Genomic DNA, 25,570 nt, shown 5'->3' on the forward strand with positions numbered 1-25,570 from the left:
TAAGAAATAGTTATGTGACAAATTTTATTCCCAGTTATATAAAAGTAGTTTTAGTGCTCATGAGGCACTTTTTTACTACTCTGAAGGAACAATTTCTGTCTAAGAGACTTAAAAAGGCATTCTATCATGCTTCCAGTGACATTTTTACACATTGAAGTTATCCTCATGCTTCAAACTCTTTATCACAGTAAAAAGTTTTTTCATGCATCAACTTCATCATTTTAATGAAGACGAAATAGTTTGTATAAAATAGCATACTCTCATTTGAAATTACTTCCATGTTTTTAAAAGAAATTTTGCAATTCTAACATTTAAAAAAATACTATGGCTAAAACAACAATGCATGTCTTTGCTACCTTTCTAGATATGGCTAATAGATGCTGCAGTCTAGAAATGCCTTTGTACTAAGAAAACATAGTTGAATAGACGGTCTGTGGCCTTAGTCACCCCCAAATGTGTTATTCCCTAATCTTGAGATTAAGAACTGAAAATATCTGAAAATATAAAAAATTCCTTCAAAATCCAATCCTAAACAAACTTAGCAATTAACATTATAGGATGGTCTTCAACTACTTCTAAAATCATGAAACACAAACTTTACCTTATGTATTATTTTGAGAAAACTCTGGCCAATAAACAGTTAAGTACTGCAGCAGAAAAATGCTTCCTATCTGCACAACCCATGCCACTAAAATACTAATTCCTCTTATTTCCACCCTGCTCACAGGGAACCAGCAGGCCTTTTACTCATTATTATTTATTTCTTTGATCTTCACTCTCCTTGAACCTTACTGCACTTCCTTTTACAAGTTTTCCAGTTCTTTGGTAAAGGTGTACATATCAACACCATCTGGCTGCATGCAAAGAAACATTAGTACATGCTTCCCTGAAGACAAGCCTGCTGTGCTAGCCGTGAGCCACTGACATGATTTCCAGCTCAGGACTTCAGAAGAGTTCTACTCCAACACCGTTGCTTGCATTTCCTCACAAAGAGTAGAGGGGAAAAATCTAAACCTTCTACTGGGTCTATAATGGTAGGGAATGTGTGTCTTATGTTTTATGAACAAGAAAATTTCAGGTTGAATTATGTGTTACTACTGTGTGCTTTGTCTGCCAAGCCACTGCTCTGTTTCTGATAAGTACGCAGTGATATAACGAAAGGGCAAAGTACAGATCTTACAAGTTGCTTTTAAGTATTGCTTTTGCACATTAAAACCGTCATGGGAGGGGCTTTGCATCTCAGGAAACGTGTTGTCAAACCTTGACAATTGTTACTATGCTTTACTAAAATATTTAACTAACTGAGTAATAATAACCTCTATCTATCATACTCACAAGAAGTGAGCAATTCCTGCTTTCCAGATGTAGATTTATGACAAAGTAATATTAGAAGCAGCATTCTTACACTGAAGCCTATCATTTGTTGGTTAATTTCCACAAGCACATATTTGTATGCCTAAATATCATAGGCAGGACTCCCATGATCAGTTAAAGTTAATGGAAATTGCATGCATCTCTTAATTTTTGGAATTGAAATAATATTAACACTGCATGCAATACTAAATGAAAGCTTGCTGTAAGTCTTTTAAGCACAGCACTTTCTTCAGCTCAAAATGTTTGGCTAAGCAGTGAGTTCCAGTTTATATTCAGAAACTACCCATTTCAAGCTGCTTTGACTAATTAACCCAAATCAGTATTACATTACTCGAAGTGTCATAATCTTTTCAAGTCGAGCTCAGATCAACCTAGTGATATACCTATCAAAAACGCAAGTACAGAGGCAAAAATTGCAACCACTACATTGCCGTCAGGACCCTAAAGGGTCCAAAGGTGAAGCTTGAACAAGTATTGCCTGCATGGGCCCTCTCTCTGCAGCGTACTTCATCCTGACCATGTATGCCACAGTCAGGTTTGTGGCCATTCTAGCTATTGCACAGGGCACATTACTGCATTTGGGCCTTAGCTTGAAGACTGCTGATGACAGTCTTTAGTTGAAAGCTACAAATAAAACAATTTTACATACAGAGAAATGATTTGTTAAGAAAACAAATAAGATATTGATACAATTTACAATTAATGGATGGATGTGCATTTTGAGGCCTGCGTCTTTTAAAGAATGCATTCAGAGTTCCTTTGTACCTCTATACCAAATTGTCCATGATGCAGGAGCATAGTGTACTTGGGAACTGTCTTGGCATAATTTCAGTCAATAAATTTTGCAGAGCAAAGAGCAGCACAGGACTCAAAATTAATCTCCTGTTTCACTCATATATCCATATACTCTCCTCTGCCTGTGTGCATCTAACAGTGAGTCAAGAAAGACAGAAAGTTTCAGACCACTGCAAAACATAGCTATGCAAGTTTGATTCCTAACTCTAATAGCTACTAGAAATGCAAATAAACTCCTATAACCTTAGAATTTTCAAACACATTGTTTTTAAATTTACTACTTGTGTTCGTCTAAAACTACAAATGTGATACAATAGGTGCTTTATAATCATCCTGAAGAAAAAGTAGGTCTGTTCTTTCTCTTAAGATGCAGAAAATGTGCAACTCAAATATACTCTAAATTAAAAAGAAAATGCAAAAAAGGACATAAAAATGGCTCCGCATTAGTGACCTTGAAGACAGATATTACCTTATTACATTGGACAGTACCAAACGCAACAGATTTCTATAAAAATAAGAATTATATATCATATACTTTTTATTGCAAAACTATGTCAGTGAATTTGGAAGCCAGCTATGCACAGGTCATATCAATAATCTTTAATGTCTTCTTTTATGCTAGGTTTCTGTGAAGTTTCAGACTTGTTATTCACTAATTCTTTAAGCATAAAAACACCAGCAGGCGCCAAATGAAATTATCAAGCAGCAGGTTTAAAACAAACAAAAGGAAGCCCTTTTTTCACACAATGCATAATTTAATTGCTGAATTCCTTGCTACAGGATTTTGTGTGTTGTGTGCCAAAGTCACAGGCAACTTAAAGAAAAAAGAAAAAAGCATAGAGAACAGAGTGTCACCAAGGCCTAGTATATAAAAAGGACAAATATAATCTGCAGAGTAAATAGGGGAATCTGCTAGAGGCTACAATTAGAGGAAGAGTTTATTGGCCTAGATGACCTTCAGCTAAGCTTATCTGGCAGGGTTATTTTTTTCTATTCACTAAATTTAGTGAGAATGCAAATAAGTCTACCTGTAAGTGCCATTTTCTTTTTGACAACGTATAGCAAAAATTTCTAAACTGGCTTTCCTAGCTGCTTTTGTGTGTCTACATTATCAAGGCAAATGCAGCCCAATTTGCAAATCCGTAGCCTGTTCTTTTCAGATCAGACAACATTTGGAAAATCATAGCTATTAAAAATATCTGTTTCTATCTCAATTTAGCTGTACACAGGCTATGTACGTAATCTGACCTCAAGAAAAAAAAAACACCCCAACAACAAAATACTTGTCCCCTTCAGTTATTTATTACTTCAATACTGAGTTGCAAGTTCCATGGTGATATAGTGTCAGGGATGGATCTGTACTGCTTCTAACTCTTGCATATGATGGGCACTATTACGTGACTCAGGCAAGATAATAACCATTACCACTGAGGTACCACTCTCTCCTATTCAGAGAAGTGATTCTTTAATATCAAAAACCTCATGTTGATCAAGGATAGCATATGAATAATGTGCACCAATGCAGTATACCAGTTTTCCATCTGTTACCATGTAGATTATTTTCCTCCTCCAAAACAGCTGTCTACATGCCTGCACCTTGGTGACATATTTGATATGGGAAACAATAGCTCAGACAATGTTCAGCTCTCAGCTCACTCTCTTAACTTTTGCAGTAGCAGATGTTGTCATAATTCTTTTTCATAGCAACACCTACCTGGTTTTATCTGCAAAGAGGACTGTCAAATTTATCTTCTGTTTAGATTATCAGCAACAAAAATCTGATGCTTTTTGAAAAAAAGCCAACTTTTTTAGCTAAATGAAGCATGAATGTCATTCAAGCTTGCTTGTTTAATTTTTTTTAAGAGAAAACTAAGTGTACACACATGTGCTTTGTTAAGTAAAGTAACTCAAATTCTTTGGATTTTGTCATGTTTTCATTTTTGAAAGTATTTTTCCAAATTAATTAGGCTAAACTACCATGTAGAAGCTCTCCTTTATAATTAATATATACTAAGCCAAATATATTTTAATTTACTTCCATGTCTACCCTAAATTAAAACCATCTTAATTTTGAGTGAGGGAAAAGGAACTGATGTCATTTAGGCAATCCACATTGAATTCCCATGGATAAAGTTTCAGTTTAACTTTTCTAATACACACATACCAAGAGGTCATAGTTGTTTTTGAAAAAAGTAATGGATACTTCTGATAGGTACTCCTTACTAGGTACATTGTGTAGGTAGGTTTCTCTCAGTAGGTTTCTCTCTATATTATTTCTGGAAAACCAATCTATGTTACAAAATGCATTCAATTTGCTGCTGAAACAGAAAACCTGAATATCAGTTTGTACCCTTCTTGTCAGAGACAGGTACTTCAAAATCATATAACAGCTTATTAAAATGCATCACTTAATTTCTAACTAGAAAAAAGTTGCTGGAAAATATGTGGGAAGAGGCTAATCATAACCAGGAATGTTTGAATGGAATTACCTCTTCAAAAAATTGTTGACTAAAAGCCAGAGGAATTTTGGAAAAAAACCTCCTTCTAACTCTACTGCTTTTATCTACATTATGTATAGTGTGATTCACAGCCATGAAGAACCTGCAGTTGGGCAAACATTTGAACAAGTTATTTGTTCTGAAATAGTTTCCATACCACAGTACAGTAGGAAAATATATCTATTCTATTAAGGATGACTAAAGTGTTTTAATTTATTTTCACATTTAACCAGGTTTTCTAACAGTGTTCCAAAACACCCTAAAATATTAGCAGTTATGAGGCTGATATTGTTGCTAGGTGTTATTGTTTGCAGATCAGAATGAATTCCACCTGTAAGAGAAGATCAAATCCCTACACATTGGTGACACACTTTAGAAAGTCCGTGACGGATAAAATAAAAAAGAGATTTCATAGAATCGTAGAATAGTTAGGTTTGGAAAGGACCTTAAGATCATCTAGTTCCAGCCCCCTTGCAGTGGGCAGGGACACCACACACTAGACCATGTCACCTAAGACTCTGTCTAACCTGGCCTTGAACACTACCATGGTTGGAGCATTTATCACTTCTTTGGGCAAAGTGATTCCATAAATAAATATGTAGTATTTCATTTTACTTCATTTTTAACTTGAGACAAACAGAGGTTAACATAAGCATACTATTTAGAAAACTGAACTGAAATAGTTCAACCAACAGACCAACAAGATTGTTTCGTCTATCCCCACACTTCAGATCTTCAGCATTGGGATTACAAACTGTAACAACCAAGTTAGCTGTAAATCAGTTCTGATGAACTTGCCCAAGCCATGCTTACAAATGTCTACAGTTAAAAACTGATGCATGATTAACTCAAATACTTCACTAAGTCAGTGACTTTTCTTGTGTGAAGTACTTAAGGTCAAATGCAGCTTGCTGACTGACACAATGGGGATTCAGTTTTCAGTCCAACCAAGAAAGCAGTATGAATACAGCTTTAACTGTAATGTGTTTCTGTCCACAGTGAATAAAAGGATTCTTCATTCTTTGGTTCTCCACACAGCTAAAAAGAAAATTAACAGATCAGTGGCAAATTTAAGAAATATGCATCCCAAAGAATCATGGTGTCTGCATTCTCAAAGGAAAATCATTACCTAGTCCACATGTTGCAAAACACATGGACATTTCTGAGGGCACAAGAACTCTCAAGGATGAGCTATAGCTCAAAGGCATACTCATGGTATGACTTGAACATTTCTAAAACTATATATAAGAAAATTAATGGAGAATTTAAGGAAAAAAACAAAACCCAAATTTGGGAGAAGTGCACTGTACCAAACATCTGAAGAAAAAAATTAGCGGGTTGATGAGACTGATTAGTAGTCAGAAATGAGTCAGCATCACAAAAATGGATGTGATGGAAATTCCCAGACTAGAGATACTATCACCAATACACAACCTTGAAAAGAAACTGTCCATCCTGCCAAGCTGTTACATTACAATATCTATGGAACCTAAACATCAACCTCAGGTTGTCTCCTGGAGTTGTCTATGTCTATGTCAGTGGTGAGATGCTGGAAGATCAGAGATCAGTCATTTCACTGCAGATGGCATAGAGACTATAACTCCTCAGGTCATTAAGAAAAATAAACAAACAGTGAATTTTCTTTAATTGCTTTTTGGAGTAACACCTGTATTTCTGTATGTGTGCATGCAACCAAGCACCTTAGGGTAGACAAACGAGATTTTTTAGCTGGGTTCCTTTCTTAATAAGAACAAAAGCTTTTCTAAGTTTTTCTGCTTACCCAAAACCTGTAAGGTCTGTAAGTGCTTGTCAGTTCTTGCAGATGTGACCTCCTCAGTGAGGTTTTGGCTCATCAGAGTGTCCTGCTACTGGCAGTAGCAGACATACCAGCTGATTTTTAGGGTTAAACTCTGATTTTTGTGGATGACAATCTCTAAAGGAGACACCTGAAGGAAAGAAAAATTTCTCACGTATTTATAGGCCAATCCTACAAAGAGTCTTCCATATTAGGGTAAAATACTTAAACTACATTTTATATTTTAGTGGACAGCTACAGCACAGCTCACTCATGTTGTTAGATGTGGAGTTTGCAACATTTACAATGTACACATCTTTCAGTAATGATTTACATGTACATTATTACTATAGTTTTAACACTACATAAGTGTATGTGAATTTGGTGTCCATGAAAATGAACAGGCTATTAAAAAGGCTAGAACCCACTGGTCTTTGGGGAAACATCTCTTTATGAGACTTGTCCTCTGCAAATGGCCAACTATTGCATTGTGGAGCCTTTCTTGAATTCCTGCCAATGACACTGGATCCTGCAATGGTTTTGTAGCAAGGCTAAAATCAACACCTCTAAACTAAATGGGAAGAATGCAAAGAAAGGGGAACTGGGACATAGTGAAAGGAAATACAGTGAGGGCAATGTCATTTAGAAAGTCAGAAGAAAAAAAAAAAGACTAGAAGAAATAGAAAGAATGAGAGAACTGTATGGTATAAACAGAGTGAAGTAAGGGTTTTTTTCCTCCTTTCCCTGCCCTGGAAATCAGTGCCATGTCAAATGCACACTTGTCACCTTTGTGAGAACACACAATAAGCAGTTAGAAGAGAAATGGTCTGATGGTCCTGCTTTGCAGCTTGCATTAATCAGCAGTATCATGAAACATTCTTTTTGGTTTAAAAAGAGTGCTTAGTTTGAGCACATCCAAAGTCCTGAACTGGGGAAGAATCCAAACACATGAACAGTTTTATCTGTTGCACACTGCTAGAAGCTAAAGTTTCAGTCACTGAATGCTACATTCTCAGTTTGTAGATTACAAAGCAGGATTAAGACATTCATCACACAGGAACAACTGTAGTCAACAAAGCCACTGGAGACAAAGCCATGAAGAAGAAAATGTAATGTACTGACAAAAACAGTTTACTGAAATGTAGGTGTGCAGAGGCAGGGAAGAAAGAGAAAATTTGCCTTTGAACAGTTTTCAGATCTCATTTCCAGTTGTGCCACTGGTTCCTTGGATGGATGTGTGCAAGTCCTTTCACCCCTCTACACTTCTCCACTCCCTGGTTTGTACACAGTAGAGACAATAGTAACTATCCTTATGAGCTGTATTGAGGTTTATAAAGAGCAAAGTATGGTCAACAAATAATTAGCAATATCATATTTAAGCAGATCCCCTTAATCCCAGCTCTTCTCATAAAATCATTCATTACAAAAAGTCACCTCAAACAGCTTTATTTTTTTCAAAAAGGCAATAGTTTCAAGTGATTACATTTATAATTTTAATAATGTAAGAGTTCTACAGTAAGATACCATGCAACCAAGAATTCATTACTTTTCCTTTCAGATTTTAATAAAAGTACACTATGAATTATTTAAACTAAATGAAACTTGTCAAGGTAAATTAATTTAGTACATGTTACGATGCAGTATATTCTGGCTTTAATTGTGTTTGCGTCTTACTAAGTATAGCAATTCACAAAGTCCAGTAATACATTTTCTCAGCCATTAGAAACAAGAACCATAGGAGTGTTGCAACATTTCCATTACACAAAGATTATTTTATCTGTTTTTTGATAAAAAGTTAAACTTAGGTTATTATACTAAAAAACAAACAAATAGTGAAAATACTGAAAGGTTCATGGGATTTCTCATATGCTTCTTCTACTGCAAATCTTTTCAGCAGTACGTAGAAATTATCCCAGGATAATGAGTTTTCAGGAGCTGCTGTGCAAAAATTGCGAGATTTAATTTGTTACTATTTAAGTCTCATTATAAATAAAATCAGGGTCCCAAGAAAGTCAGTAAAACTTTTGCCAATGACATGAGTGAAACAGAAGATCTAACCACTGTCTAAACATAGATGCTAGTGGCATGTGAGGTGCCCTAGGGGATTCCACCTGGCTCCAACTGACATTCTAGGAGTGCTTGAGTTTCCTGTAGGTCCTCTTGTAGTACTTGCCAGCCTTATGGGTAATCTCTGGAGGAGGACTGGAACATCACAAATGGCATTAAACACTACTTTTAGATCACTGAGCTGAGCCCAAGTTGTCTCCCACTGGACGTCCCATTTTGATAGTGCATTATACAGATACTGTTGTGCACGTGTGCTGACAGCCCCAGCCTAACAGATAAGATGGCATTCCTAACAGAAAAATATACATTAGGATATTTATATAACATATATATCTTTGAATAAAAATATTTTTAATGAAGATGGACATTTAAAAGGAATCATCCTTTCCGTTCAGCTATGCCGTCAAATCTCACAAAGACTATATATCAAAGATCACATCCCATATTATACAGGTAAAAAAATATACAGACCTCTTTTCCAAAGCATTTTGCAGGGCATATTTCCTAAAGGATCAATTTGCAGGGAGCAAGATTCTCTTTTGGAAGTTCTGTACCTTCCTAAGGACAATGTTTACTTCTAAAGAAAGTGATGAGCAGAAGTTCTTAAGAAGTCTTATCACATTGTTAGCTTGTGGAAAGGAGACGTTCACTTTAACTAGAGTGGGATACTTTTCCAGATTTCTCTCATTTTAATACAATATGAGTTTTCTGCATGTCTAGAAGCCAGACTAAGTCTCTTTCAGTTTGTGGTTAAAATTCAGTTTGTGGCTGTATTGAGTTTTCTGGGGAAATTAGTCAAGAAAATAGTCTTGTTATCAGGGCAGAAGCTCAGTTTAGGAAGAACAATGCAACAGTTTTCCAGAGTCAACTAATGCTTGTTATCCAGGATGATGACATTTGAAACTGCAATGATACTTCCATTGCATGGAATCATAAAAAACTAAAGCAAGATCAAGTTCAATTGAAGGAATTAAAAATCAGATTTTTTTTCCAAAGAGTTGACTAATGCTTATAGAATATGTAATATTATTTTAAAACTGAATTTAAAAATTAGCTGTTGCAACAAATCTATAAATAGACTAGTCGTACATTACTTTCTAAATAGTTCATAAGGCAGTAACATTTCTACTTGGGGTCATTCAGTTCAGCAAGACTGATTTAGATCTGAGTACAAGTAGAAACTTCACCACTTTGGCAGAAAACCACAGCATTTAGGATTCTGAAGGCAATACACAGATCTTTTTGCTATTATGCATATTTAAGGATACTGAACCAGGTTCTCTGTTTACTACAGTTGTTTTCAGGTTGCACCATCTTTCCTCTCTTATCTGCAAACTGAAGACGCCACTCCACCATTACTGAGCAAAGAGAGTGCACCATGTTCTCCTGTTTCTGACCAAATTCAACAGCACACAGCCTCACTCAAAGCAAATGTCACATGTAGACCCAGTGTGCCTAAGCATCAGAGCTGAGTTACATGATGGATCAGGACTGGAGAGAGCAACCTGACAGATACTCTATATTGCCCCCTGCAATGTAGGCCTTCCCATAGGAAGTCACTGACACTATTGTTATAGAGCTGTTTGCTTCTATTCTCAACTTCCCACTTTTTTTATTCTTTTCAATTTCATGTATTCCTTGAAGGATTTCTCCTTCTCTCACCTCTCACAGCATTAGTGATGGCTGAAGAAAAAGTGACTGGCCTGCTACAGAGAAAACTTGCCTTGCATCTCAGGGAAGAGATAGACACCAAGATAGATATTTGCCTGCATCCCAAGGAGAAAACAGACACCAAGGTAAAAAGTTGGTTTGCATCTCAAGGCATGAGATAGACCCTAAAATTATACACACCAATCTCCATGTTTAAAAGAGAGGTACAGGTTTTTCATTAATAATGAGTATCTGTACAACAAAAAAAAAGGGGGAGGGATGTCACCACAAACAAATGAGGTATTCTGCGCTGAATTAAAGGGTGGCCATAAGAAGTTCATAAGTCTATCTGCCAGGAAAAGGTAGGAGGAACAAACAAAAGTGTGTGATTCAGAACTAATCAACCTTCACCAATATCTTGAGAATATATGAGATGAACACTGAAGCAATTACATTTTCTCACATAGATGCAGGAAAGTGTGTTTTAGGAACGGCTGAATTGGCCTCATTTTTCACTGAAAAAGTATTTAACTTACATTATAATAACTATAACAATAATTCATTTAATATTTATATAACAGGTTTATGACAAATCCCCAAGTTCTGCTTCTGGATTGGGAAGCAGTAGCCCCAGTACTAGTTCATTTGTGAGAGGAAATAAAGAGAATACCATATCTAATTGATACTTCAGGGAGATTTGAAAGAGAATGAATGCATATTTGGAATTAGTCCAGGACACTGGGGCTACTATGCCCTATCCAACAAAAAGAGCCATTGGACTGTTAATAACCATAAGCAATTAGACACTTGGTTTTACATCTCATCAGCAAGACTGCATTATACGTTCATTTAACTCACTCTTGCTTTTAAGTTCTCTCAGCTGCTATTGCTGTTGGGTTTAATTCTTTGTCTTATCAATAAAGTGGGTTCCTTTACCTTTTATTGGAAATTTCATTGGAAATCTGTAGCTGACTCTTCTGCCACTGCACTGACAGAAAAAAAACAGACCAAGCAGCTTAACAGGTTCTTAAGGTTTCTAATGTCTATGTACCATTCCTCATGCCACAGGCTTGAGACTTCTTTTTCAGACCAGATCACTCTGAAATTGTGAGATTCTTTAAAAATAAGGAAATTAATGGTGGTACACAGGAAAATTTTTAATATGTACTGATGAATAGGACAGAATACATATACAGTAAAAAAAAAATTACTTCAGTGTCATGATAAGCTGTGACAAACTTTTCCAGTTTTTGAGGTGTTGTTCAATCTTCTGTCTCCAGTAAAAAAAAATCACTAATAGACATAGTATTAAATAACGGTAAAACCAATCTGAAGATATAGGGAAAACCTGCATTTTATTATTAAGCGCTCAGCAGAGAACATTCTTCTAAACTAAAACCAAGATGTAAGTATTCTTAACAGAAAATATGTTAGCAAGTAGTCTGGAGATAGGAGCCCAGTTGTGTCTGCCTTAACCTTCAAAACTGTTTGTTTGTAGTATATTTTACAAAACAGAGTTGCATTAAAAATGCAGATCTTCAGAAGTGCGTGAAGATTAACTCTGTGAAGCTCAGAAGCCTTCTTGTTTTGACCTTTCTTCAGAAACACAATGAACATTACATTGCTCAACTCTTAAAAGTAATATTTTTCAAGGGGACACAAATAAACTTTCTTGCCATGCATGTTTCAGCTGTCTGTGAAGAAAAGCTGAATTTTCCAGTGTTCACCTTGAAGGACAACCTTCAGAGAGCATTCTACAGATGTTCTGAAAAGCTGTATTTTTCAAGACGTCAAATTTCTTGTGGGTTTTTTTTTTTTGCAAAGAGAGTGTCATGGTTATTGCAGTGTAGCTGACAGAAACACATAAAGCCACATAATTTGATAAAGGCACTAGCAAATCACAAGCTTGCTTTTAAAGTGCTGGCAGCAACCAAATAAGTCTTAGGGTCCTTAATCATATAATATTAAACACACGCTCAAAAAAAACACCCCAAAACAGTCAAATGAACAGCTACTCAGCTGAGAAAATGAATGTTTGCAATCCTGCATATTCCTTAGCTGGTGCATGTCTGTTCATCCAACTTGGATAATACAGTGAGTTTGCAGACCATGCTACACTTTTCAAAGTTTAGTCTGTCATCTTCTTAGCTCTGTAAGATGAATGAACCATGAAGTGACCTGTAAGACTAGATCACTGAATGATGCTACATTAAAAACTTTATCTATAGATAAAAAGTAGAAGGTAGAATTCAGATTTCCCAATTAAAAATAAATAAATAAATAAGGATATGTTAAATCTCTAATTATATATTTATTTACATATTTACATGTAGCTGAGTAATATTAGTAGTCACACATCCATATGCTTCATAACGCTTGTACCAAATCATGGAGTTATAACAAGGTTAAAGTAATATTACAATACTAATTTTAGAGCAAAAGAACCCATCAGTTAAGACCCTTCTGCAGGAGACAGGTCAAATTCTCACAACTGCCATTTCCTTCACTATTATGGGTTTTGTCTATATAGGACTCTCCAAGAAACCTACAATCCTGCAAAGCAAGCAGGATGCAGTAGCAGGGCAGATCAAGGACAACCGTCTTTTTTCCACTCATTAAAATTAAATGGGGAAGTCCATTTAAGGCAGCACATTACATTAGTTTAGCAAATAACAAACTAAAAGGAGACTCAAAAGGAAAGTCAAAGCTAGAGAAATGTCAGTGCATCACCACTGAAAGTACAAGGCCTCAGGGAAAATAATGGTAGGAGGATAGCCTTATACGTTTCACATAATTACTTTCCTCTTGGTATAAATTGTACTATGTTGAACACATCAAGATTTTGCATGATTTGGAAAGTTAAAACAACTCAAGACAAATGCAGTACATGATACAAACCACCTGGGAATGGTGGGTAATGCAAGTGCAAACTGAGTTGCCACAATTGAGCACTAAATCACTGAAACTGAGTATACTGAAAGAGTCCCTTTGGTCACATCTATACTAATTAATAGGAGAATAAGTGGAGATACTTTTTGCTTATGGTCTCTAGATTCAGAAGAAGCTATGTAAACTAACACATCACATTCTGAAGCTTTTGTTTACATCAGCATGATTTCCAGACCATTTACATAGGGCAGTTATCTGCACAAGGATCTGATGCATTAAAGAAACTGAGCCCACATTGCAGGACATTCCTTATTTATGCAAACATGCAGTTTCTAGATTTCTATAGGCACGGGTACGTCTAGCACATCCCAAGTATAGGAAAGTAGTGGGTATCCAAAGCAGCTTCACAGCTGACATATAATGTACTGTAACAAAAACTTTCTGATTGTATCTAAGAGGCCAAGCATTACAAATTATCTGAAGGAACAACTTCACTTTTGTTATCAACATTCTGAGCTATTTATACTTACACTGATTGTTATCCTGTACTCCTTGCCAAGAAACGTTTTGAGAGCCCTTTAGCCACCATTCCTCATCTCTCCAAGAGCTAGGTCAGATGCTGTATATATATAAACAACCCTTTTGTGCTTGAACTTGAAAGAGAAATCAGTCATCTATATATGATCTGTGGTACAGCAAAATGTAATTTTATCCCCTGACAACCTGTTTATGGTTGTTAAGTTATCTTGATTGCCAAGAGAAATTTGTTTTCTGCAGAGGCTCCTATAGCTTAAAATGTCACCTATTTTACCCGCCCCCCTCCTTTCTTCCTTTCTTGATTTTTTCAATAAATTCACAAATTATGTTGACCCTGTGCTAGGTTGAAATAAAAAAAAAAAAAAAAAAGATTCCTGAAAATTAGAAGTCTGGCACAATCCCATACTGAGAGTCAATTTATCTTGTCTTTTCTCTAAAGATAGTTTGCAGATTTTGGCAAGGATCCCATTTCCACTAATAAAAGTCCCCAAGGACTTCTGGTGCCTAAGACCTCTTCCTGGATCCTGAGCACATTACTGTGATTAAACTGTCTGTTACAGAAGATATTGTTACTATTTGTGTTTATTATTATAAGAGGAAAAGAGCACAAAAATGTTTGTATATTAAATGTTGGATAATATTGCCACTGATGGGTCTGAAGTGACTCTGCAAGCTTTATTCTAAGTTCAGATGTGTTTATCGCCTCTACATATTGCTTTGTTATTCTGATCTGAAAGGGGTACTGGTATACTACACACAATGTAAGCTTTGACTACCCAGCAAAGCAATGGAATAAGGCAAACTATACAGAGCACAGATATGAGTCAGATTCTATAATCACCCATAAGTAGGTGCTGTCCAATACAATCATCGCTCTGTGCAAACTATCTGAAACTCAGCATCATTTGTTACACATATAAAGCCTATAACCTTACCTTGATTAATCTGCACTTCACAGTGAAAGAATTCTTATGTACATTCTCCACATCCAGTTACAAAACAGTATTGTTGTACATGTGCACCTCTCCTAGCGTCTGGCAGGATAAGGTTTTCCTGGTGACCTCAAGGTTTTGCATTCCAAAAATGAAAACTGCTGACTTCCCTGTGGCTCAAACTCGCACTAGAAAAATCATTATACCAAACTGCTTTATCTTTTGTGGTGTTAGAGGATAAAGTATGTGTGAAGAATTGCATGTTTGGAACCATTTTTGAGCACTGAGAGGTTTTGCAGATGGAGCTAACAGGCTGTTCAAAGTTCTTGTGATATTTCCCTTTCTTTAAACCACAACTCTATTCACTAAGCAGCATAATCTTCTTTTTACCATGGCGTATGCTAATGTAAAGCCACTTTGTCACCGTGCTGGTGACACCACAATTGAAGGATATATCAGTTTAATCATTCATAAATCAACATGTATGTTCTGCCTAAGTTCTAATGTCATTTCATCAATGCACTCCTTATTTTGAAGTTATTGATACTAAATTCCAACATGATTACAAAATCACTTTTTTCACTTTATTACATTTTGAATATTGAAAGGTTTCCCCTTTTATTAAATTATTCCATATTAGAAGAGTCTGAAAATCTTCTGATGCATGACCAAAGACATAGTTCCATCTGTTTTGTTTTTCTCATTCATGGCATAGATGATTTTGTTTCAACCAGTACATGTATTTTACTTTAATTCCACTTTATGTCTGTCAGGTTGCATCATTTCTGATGTGTGAATACCCTGCTACAGAGCTTTGCAAAATGATTAAGTTTAAAGTAAAGCCAGCTTTTTGCATAGCTCAGGTGTTCAGAAACAAGATATGGGTACTTAAGTTGCAAGTTTAAAATCGAACACATGGCACAAAGCCATATCAAAACCTGACAAGACCAGTCTGGCTGAAAATAATTCCTATTTGAAGTTTGCGTGGTAGCCTATATAAAATGAACGAACTTCCTAACAGTTACTTAGAAATGCAGGTGTTTATACAACCTACATTTCTACTAGCACAGTTGGTAGATTGTTGGCAGTCTTAGCCCAAATTCCAGGTGTTTGGTTTTGAACTCAAATACTGTATAGATGACCAGGAGAAATTCTGTCTCAGAGTTAACACTGTGCAGATTTGTACTACAGAAGACTATAAAAGACTGTATAAATGAGAGCAAGACTCCATGGCATTAGGTGCTGTACACACACATAAAGATCTAAAATGAGGAGTGATGAATCCAAAACTAACTGGAGCTCAATTTAGGAGTCTAATCAACTTGAGCACTTTCAAGAGATGCTTATGGAAGAAGAGTCAGATTGCAGTAGGCTGAATCACCTCCTAGAAATGCTCAACTCTGTGAAGCACCCAATAAGTTAGTATATGTATGGATTGCAAGAAGGGGACAGTCCCTGAGCTTATCTATTTAGCAAACAAGTCTTCTAACCTCCAGGTTTCCACACATCTCTATATTTAAAAAAACAAACAAACAAAAAAAAAAAACAGGAAGAAACAAACCTTCAAATTTTACAAATTTTTTTCATTGACATGTGAGGTGAATTTAAAATTTCAAAGCTGGGGCGATTCTTTGACCCAGACTGCTATCTGCTATACTGTCTCTGGTGATGGCACCATATTGCCTCATTGGTGTGACAATACTTTGATTCAAAAGTTGCTACATAGAAAAGGAAGAATAAAAATGCAGAATATAAAGAATAGAAATCCAGAATAATTTACTAGAAATACCATGTTAATATATATATATTTTAAAAAGTTCACTTATTTTCTTGTGGACATTCCACTGTATTGACTGTCCATTGGGTGCTGAAAATAAAATATAATCATGTCCATGTTGATCAGGATATTCTGCCATTTCTTGTACAGCCAACACCTCCAGAAGCATGCTAGATGGGGAATTTAACAGCCACTGGTATCAGAGAACATCAGGGAGAAGACCTTTCATCAGTCGCTGACCCTGCTACACCACAGAACATCAGGTAATCCAAGGGCTTTTTTTAATGGCTCATCATTTACAACACACCAGCTAAGAATCATTATGCTTTGCTTTGTTTTCAGATTAAAATAAAAAAAAAAAAGAAAAAAGAAAAAAGGGAAAAGAAAAACCAAACCAGAAAAAAAAAACACAAAAAAGTAATTGACGAGTCTCAGTTTTAAGGTTTGAAAGCATGTCATTGTAGTAAAGAGGCCAATTCCTTGCCTGCAGCAGGATTGTTTGGGTAGGAAATCAGACTGGAATAAATCACCTCCATGTACAAAAATAACTTCACCACTGAAACAGTGAAATTCTCATTTCCATCCTGACTAGCTGAACATTTACACCCCCATGGCACTATGAGGAATTCCCTTTCAACAGCAGATATCTTTCATTCATAATGCTGAAGCTACAGGCATGTACTTGCTCATGTAAATTTTGTGTACATGTAAATGTTTTTGGTTTTTTTCATTAATGCTGCAGATAGAAATTGACATCCTCCTTTCCCCATAGAGCAGTGATATTAACAGGCAACGTACATTTAAACCTCTTCAGATATATAGCTCTCCAGTTGAATGGCAATAAGGATATCCCATAGAACCAGGGGAAAGCCTGGACAATGCAGAGGCTGGATTCATTTGCACCTCTGTTTCAGAGAATAAGTTATAAAGCCATAAGGATATGAGCTCTTAAGTTTAGAGCACGTTACAACTTCTTCCAGTTTAAACTACATTTAGATTAAAGCAATTTAGCTTGAGACAGGATTTCTTGCTAGGACAGGAAGAAGAATTAAATGTATCTATGCCCTGTTTCCTCTCTGTTTCTTTCAGCACTTTTGCACTCCTGAAGAGAAATTACTGTCTCTATAGCACAGCAATTCTTCACATTCTCAGTTTAGTTGCACTTGGCCATGTAAAAATCAAGTATTAAAATGAATTATTTAAAATATTAAAGACTATATATAGCAATATCCAAGGATCTTAATACTTTTTAACACATGCCCCCCCAAAGAATAACCATATTACTTAAAGTCCTGCACAAATATAGGACTTGCATTGAAATCAGTTTGTTTGTTGGGTTTTGGGGGCACTGGTCTTCTACCAGTATAACAGAGAGTTAGCTACTAGCCCTGATACTTAAGGACATTTTTACATGTATTTGCTCAGAGATTGCACGTCCCACCTCTCCTCACTGCAATTTGCTTTGCTAGTGTCAGAGGTTGTTGAAACTTGCGTGCAGAGTGAAAAAACAAAACCAGCAAAACCCAGTTTCCTTTAAAGGTATTCTCTAACAGAAGTGTAACTTTTCTGTTTTGGGGTTTCAGTATTCTATGCAATTCTCTGTTGAATACTTTTTGAACTTGCACAAGCATGAGCAACATAAAATCAGCATCAGGGTTATTACCTAGGAGACACAGGTGGGTCACTTTCCTAAAGCAAGTACTATGTCACAATTCATTACTTCGCTTGTAACTCTATAAATAATTAAGAGAATATGCCTGTTTCATGGGAACGACTCTTATCAAGTGCCAACTAGAAAGGCCTCCACAGCTTACTGTACACCAGAGAGTGTCCTACAAACCATATTGCTTTGATTTTCTCTGTATGTATGGAAATGTTTGGCTCAAAAACACAAAAACATTAAGTGGCATGCACTAAAACTGTATGTCTTCAGTACATTCACTTGTAAACTAGTTTTACAGCTATAAATTAAAGGGGTTTAAAGGCTTTTGTGCATTTGCTAATAAATTCCACTCACAAAATCGTTTCTCCTCTGGTTTACAGAACTTTCTTATGTGATTTCACATGATACACCTGCCCCTTATGTGGGCATATACCTTTGTCCTGTGATAAAGCATTCCTTCAGCACAGAATAATTAAATGTCACCTTTCTCACATTCGTCTTGATTACTCAGTAAATCCCTTATAGCAACAAACCAAATTACAGCAAATGGGTTGCACACAGCAAGGCACATTTCAATATATTGAACAAAAACTGACCACAACAAGTTGAGAAATTTCCATTCAGTATGAGAAACACTCTATTGTAAAAAAATAAATAAATAAATCATACTGTTCCTAATTTTGTGTAATGTGTGTGATACATGATGTGCAATAAGAATAGTTAAAAGCACATACAAGCAAAGCACAGAATGTTGTTCACCATACTATTTGGAATGGTTACACTTACTTGTTTGTGACCCAGACACAACAAATGTGAAACAGCAAATGATGAAAACCAGCAGTTGAAAATGTTGGTTTTCATTCCACTGGATAAGGCTAATATAGCAGGATGTAATTCTGTATGAATAAATAGCAAACACATGAAGGTGACCAACAGACTGAAGTAAACCCTTTGTTTTCTGAAACAATAGCTCCTCATTCTCTATTGCACTATTTCTCTTATGCACAGTTCAAGGCAGCAGTAAGCACCCTTCCTCCTCTTCAGAAAGATTATTCAGGTTTTGGGATGATTTCTTAATCCACTAGTGCTATGGGTTTAACTGGGAAAATAATGACTGCAGTCTGGTCCATGGCTGTGAGGCAAGGAGGGTACCATCATGGCAGAGAGCTGTCCGCAGGAGTTCTGTGTTGTGAATACCTCTGCATGCATCTTTGGTGGGATTTCATTAGACTATTTTAACACACAGATTGAGGTTTGCAGTCTACTGTTGGTAGTTATAAGAAGGATAACCAGTTCAGCCAACTTGACCCATATGGAGTCTATACCAGCAGAACAAATCCCAGAGAATAGGCCGATAAATACAGAGTGGACCATATTGATTAGCTTCACACATTTATACTACCTACACCGGGTCTGAATCACATTCCCATTCACTACGAGGAGTGCAGAGACATCAGCCAACCTGTATACGAGGCACTAACAAGGTTAAGTATTCTGAATATACAGTTCTGCTGCCATGTGAACCTGAACTCCATTCTTCTTCACTGTGTCTGGTTAGGATGCTGTGCTGAACACACACAGCATCAGTGTGCTGTATGGAAAAAAAAAAACAAAAAACCTCAAAGCTATGGAAAGGAAATTAACCTTTAAAAAGCAGCCTGGACAGTTTATAGGACTCTTAGGTCACTCTATACATTAGAAATTTCTGAATCTCAATTGATGAAGACATCTCTGCAGCCACCTGAGTTCCATAGGCTGCAAAGTTATGCTCCATACTGGGGTCTAGGAATATGTTTTTTTTCCTTACTGCTGTCCTCAACTTAGCCAAGCCAGCCACCTATGTTCCCTGCTGTAATCAGTGATTACCAAGGGTCCATGCAATATTTTCACAAAGGAAAATCAGACTGTCTTTGAAGATGCAACTCCTTAATGACAGGAGACAAAAGGACACATCATAAATATGGATATTGTTTTTTTGAAACAGGTAGAGTAATGCATTCATACTTGAGCAAGCACATGACAGACATCAGCAGTGTACAGATATTGTCCAGGTCGTCTGCAAAGAAATGAGTTCACTGAGAAGAGAGAGAAATGTATTTCCATAAGCAGTTTTAATTTGGGGTGGTTTAATTGTTGGATGCACTATTTTAGAGGCAGAAGTACTGTTTCAGTTTCAGAAGTTCTAAGCACATAACACCCCCATGACCTCCCCACCCTCTGTAATCAGTGGAGTTACAATGGCATAGGAGAGATCAGAAATACAGTCAGAACATACAATTTTTTCAGTCTCATTAAGTGAAGACAAATTCTAAAGAAAAGGGATAACAGTGTCTTCCAAAAATACAAGAGAAAAGGGAAGAAACCAGTGCAGTGGAAATCATGCTTTTATAAATGTTAACATCCTAAAGTTATCTTTATATCCAACTAAACATCATATGTTGCACAGCAATAAGACCTATATTTTGTGGAACAGGAAATCGGTAAAACAGTTTTCTATTGGACATTACATCTGCTAGTGCCTCAGGACATGCAGACTGACTAATGCCGGTAAGGCTGATGTGTGACAATCATAGGCAAATTAGTTTTTTTCTGGTTGGTTTATTTGGTTTAAATTGTGTGAAGTGTATAAATAAATTGCTTAAATGCATTTTAACCAAACAAATAGAGAAGTTCTACAAAAGCAGAAAGACTGATAGTCATGGAGTCCTCTAACTGGTGGGTTATCTCCATGGAAGCTTGCAAGTTAAGCCATTTTAATTGTCACCGAGTGGTACAATTATGTCACTTGGCTCTATATATTTATATACCTACCTCTGAAAACTACTGAGAAATCTGAGCAAACCTCCTTTAACTGAATGAACTGAAAACCCTAAGAAGAAATATAATTGCTTTGGGAAATTATTCCTAGCCCTTAAAAGGGCAACCATTCTCATTACTTTAATTTAGTGTCATTTGGGAGAGTATATGGCTCAAGAGAGCCATAATCAGCTATCAGTTTCCCTCTAGTCCCAGTTAAGGACCGAACAAATGGGATGCTGAATTATTGCCTTTCACTAAAATGGAATTCCCTAATCACATTTTTTTGGCCTAAAGTGCTTGGATTCTGAAAAAACCTTAGTGATACCAGCCCTCTAGTAAGCCTGAGTGAGAAATCAAGCAATTGCTCAACTCCTAGACCACCTTTAAGCTCAAATTAAGTATATGTCATCCCCTGCACAGTGGGAAGCAGAGAAGACAGATATCTTTGCACCAATCCACAACCACTCTGGATCCACTGCTTGTCTTTTGAATGAAGACAATTTCAGCCCTCATGAAATAAATACAAAAAAGGCAGATAGATTTAGAGTCAAGCCTGCTGTTAGGTGGAAGCTAGACTTAGTTTCATTTGTCTTTTATTCATGTCATGAAATCAACAAACAATTGGGTGCAATTAAGCCAAGTACTTACAATATTTTCACTTGACAAGTAATCTGTGCATTTCATATATACTAACCATAACCTCTTCTTAATCCGGCAAGAGGTGGATGTTTTCATCCTTTGGCATACTGAAATGTAATGTTATTGTAGAGCTATTTGCCCATTCCCTGGTGATTGAATCTGCAGTATTCAGAATTTAACTATGGAAGTGGAATTCTTGCCTTTCAGGGTTTATTTACCGATTTTGCCAGGTGATTGTGTAACCTGTGAGCTATAATTAGGGATTCCTAGCAAGCCTGGAATGCACACCTTGCAAGCTTTGAGCACATTTAAAAATCACTACTGGCAATCCTAAAATATTTTTAAACTACCAGGGATGGAATAGCATAAGTTTAAAGTTGTATTAACACTTTAGTCACTACAATTATAGCACACTTATATAGAATACACACACAGACCTCTGAGTCCCTGTGATTTATTTAAGCACAGACTAATTCAAATGCCACCAGCTCAATCCTGTATTTGCTTGGTTTGACCAGTAAGCAAAACTGGAAATCTCTGATATTTTTGGGGTTTTTTTTTGAGTGACTGAAAATCATTATTTGGAGCTTGAGACTGCCTTGGTCTTTTACTAATGTATGTAACTAGAAGAACCACAGTACATAGAAGAGGGCAGAATTATCTCAAATGCATTCTTCCATGTACTGCAATAATGATCTGTTTTCTAAAAACCTTCAATTTAGAATGTTTACTCCATTTCCCATGGTAGCAATTACATGTGTTATTCTTAAACAGGTTTTATTCTAAATACAATTTAGACCTCTGAGGATTTACCAAAAACCAAATCTGTATAGAATACCTGGACATTTAGCTTGTTTAAAGACAAATTTCCTCTAAATGCAAGCAAACAACACCCTCCACCCCCTCTGCACCCTTCCCCCACCACACACAAATTTCCAACTGAAAAAGACAATTCTGAATTATAAGGCTTTTTGAGAAGATTTTAGCATGTGGAACATTGTTTTAATATTTTGGTTCATGACCAGCTCGAGCATTATTTGACATTAAACCCCTCAGTGATACCTTTACCACTCCCCACAGACAGAACTAGTGAACAACCTAGTTTTTACCATGCACAAAATTCCAGGTTCAGAGTGATACAAGTTCTACATCTCAGTATTAGTTAAATGAGGTTTGCATCTACAATTTCACAGAGACATCACACAAGCTTTAACCAACCAGCACACCTCTCTAAATGACCTCTTCAAGCTATGAAAAAGCTTAAAAGAATAAAGAGAAGAAAAATGCAAACAATTTCAGAATAAATGAGAAAAAAAAACTAATCATTCTTGTTAAGAGGCAGGTCTGAATAGATCCCATCACATAAAACCATGATAGCTTGATGCAAAAATCCAGCCACAGTCCCGACTAACATATATCCTGAGACCATGCACATATGCTCCCAGTGCTGGCCACTTGAGTTTGAACCATTTAGCTTATTATTATTTCTCATCTGATTCCTTGTTAATGTTACCAAAGAAGCATAAAACACAACCAATCAAGGCTCCTTTTAAAAACTACAGATGCGAGCAAGCATCTATTTTCTTTTTCTTTTTTCCTGAAGTCACTAAGTGTAGTAACTCAAGCTTTGGCTCTGCCAAAAACTACACCATCTTTAAGTTTTAATTCGATCTTTCATCTATAAAACTAATTGTGCCATTAGAAGTGACATAGGTACCAACTACTCTCTATAATTAGATACTGTTAGATGCTTCCTGTTATAGAAAAACATTCTTCGTCTCATATACATTAAAATGGCCATTTGTTCTCATTGCTGATCCCAAGGAAAATCGTGAAAGACTGCAGAATTTCACCTAAATATCCTGGCTATGTTGCAATTTGGATAGCTACATCCTTGCTACCCTAAACACCTTCTATTGCTCTCCACTCTTTAATTTCATTTTAATAAATTAATCATTTCCCAGTTATAAAACACTGCCTAGTACTGATGATAAAGAATGAGCATCGTACTCCTCTCTGAGGACAGCAGAACAAGCCTTACCTCCCCACGGTCAGGCTGGTTGCGAAGAGAGCATCCTACTGACTTGAGCTGCTCCTCGACTAAAAGTGCTAAATAAACACAGGAGATGAGCCAAAGCTGGGAAGAGCAAATCTGAAACAGTACACTGCACCTCTCTAAATAGGAGGGTGTTCCAACATGGGAGGGGACAGCATTCACTGCCTTATAAAAACACACATTGCATTTGCAGTTGTGGAACCATAGTCTCATCAGACTCCAATTAAGCTTGGGGATGTGACAAGTTCTGTCTCAGCTTCAGCTGTGTCAACAGAAGAGCTCCCATCAGCCTATGTCCCAATCACAGCTTCCTTCAACCCTCTGGCTACTGCTCTCTCAGACCTCCTAGCTAAGTTACTTCTTTGAGTGCTTGTTTCAGCCAAAAGTAAATCTGATTAGCATAAACAGCTTAATAACAGGGCTTTGATAACACTAACCCAGTCCATGTTGACTGTAACAGGGTTAAGGAAAATGTCACAGCAGCTCAGCTGCTACATATCATAGGGCAGAGTTTTCTTTCAGGAGAACACAGACAGCCACCTGAAGGCCAGTCTCCCAGCTTACCTGCAGCCAGAAAAGGATCTATGTTTACAGTAATGGTTGGCTTCAGCAAAAACATATAAAGCAGGATTCACTTTAAACTGGAAACGGCAGGATAAACATTAAACAGGGTGGCATTAAACTGGAAAGATCCAACCTCTTGTCATAAGGCAGGGTTCATATGATAGAATTTATACAGAGATAACCTAGCCGCTCTTAAGGGCACAGAAATACTGAAACACAAGTCTATAAGATCAAAGTATTGTTCGAAGAAATTTGACTTTTATCAAACAGAGGTCTTTCAAAAACCTTTTATACCCCTACCATATTTTATTGGTTGAAGTTTTCCACTGTTGCTAGATCCTATCAACACTAGCAAAAATATTGGTAAAGAGGGAAGGGAAGTGATTGTCAAAGGTGAGCAGCAACAAGAAAATACAGAAAAAGGAAAAAAAAACAACCACCAAACCAAACATGCAAAGTTACAGAATCACAGAACTGTTAGGCTATGAAGGGACCTCTGTGGAGATCTAGTCCAATGCCCCTGCCAAGGCAGGGTCACCCAGAGCAGGTTATACAGGAACACATCCAGGCAGGTTTTGAGTGTCTCCAGAGAGGGAGACTCCATGACCCTCCTGGGCAGCCTGTTCAGTGCTCTGCCACCCTCAGCATGAAGCTCTTCCTCATGTTGAAGTGAAACTTCTTGTGTTTTAGTTTATGGCCATTGCTCCTCATCCTGTTGCTGAGCACCACTGAAGAGTCTGGCACTGTCATCATGGCACCCACCTTGGAGATACTTATGTGTGTTAATGAGATCCCCTCCCAGTCTTCTCTTCTCTAGACTGAACAGGCCCATGCGAGAGATGCTCCAGACCCCTAACCATCTTTGTGACCATCTCCTGGACCCTCTCTAGTACCCACTTCTCTTTCTTATACTGAGGAGCCCAGAACTAGACACAGCACTCCAGATGTGGCCTACTAGGGTCAAATAGAGGGGGAGGATCACCTCCCTCTACCTGATGGCCACACTCCTCACAGTGCCCCTCAGTATAGTATTAGCCCTCCTGTCCACAAGGGCACACTGCTGGCTCATACCCAACACTAGCCCTTCATCCAGGTTGATGATAAACAAGTTGAATAAAACTGTACCCAGTACAGATCCCTGGGGAACACCACTGACAGGCCTCCAACTAGATTCTACTCCATTGATTACAATCCTCTGAACTCTATCATTCAGTCCAATATATGGTAAGGACACAGTGCAAGTGGTTACCTTTTTCTCTAACATTTAATCCACATTTTCAAAAGCAAAGTGTACACCCAACTCCTGGTCAGTTTTCTGGACTACACAAACCAAATAACCCTGGCTGCAGGATCTTAGAAGAGACTGTACTGCTGAGTGGGTTTGAGAGGTACAAGTGTTAACGAAGTGTGACAAATCAGAGAGGAAAAGAGTTGTCACTTTGCTACCTTTCCTGGCTGGAGTAGGGCTGATCTTTCCCTGTCTCTACAGAATTTGGCATCCAACACCAAGCTTCACAGCAATTTGGAATAACACT

The sequence above is a fragment of the Pezoporus occidentalis genome, unplaced genomic scaffold (genome assembly GCF_034315485.1).
Source record: "Pezoporus occidentalis ecotype Australia unplaced genomic scaffold, CSIRO_AGI_Poc_V1 ctg59, whole genome shotgun sequence".
Lineage (NCBI taxonomy): Eukaryota > Metazoa > Chordata > Aves > Psittaciformes > Psittacidae > Pezoporus > Pezoporus occidentalis.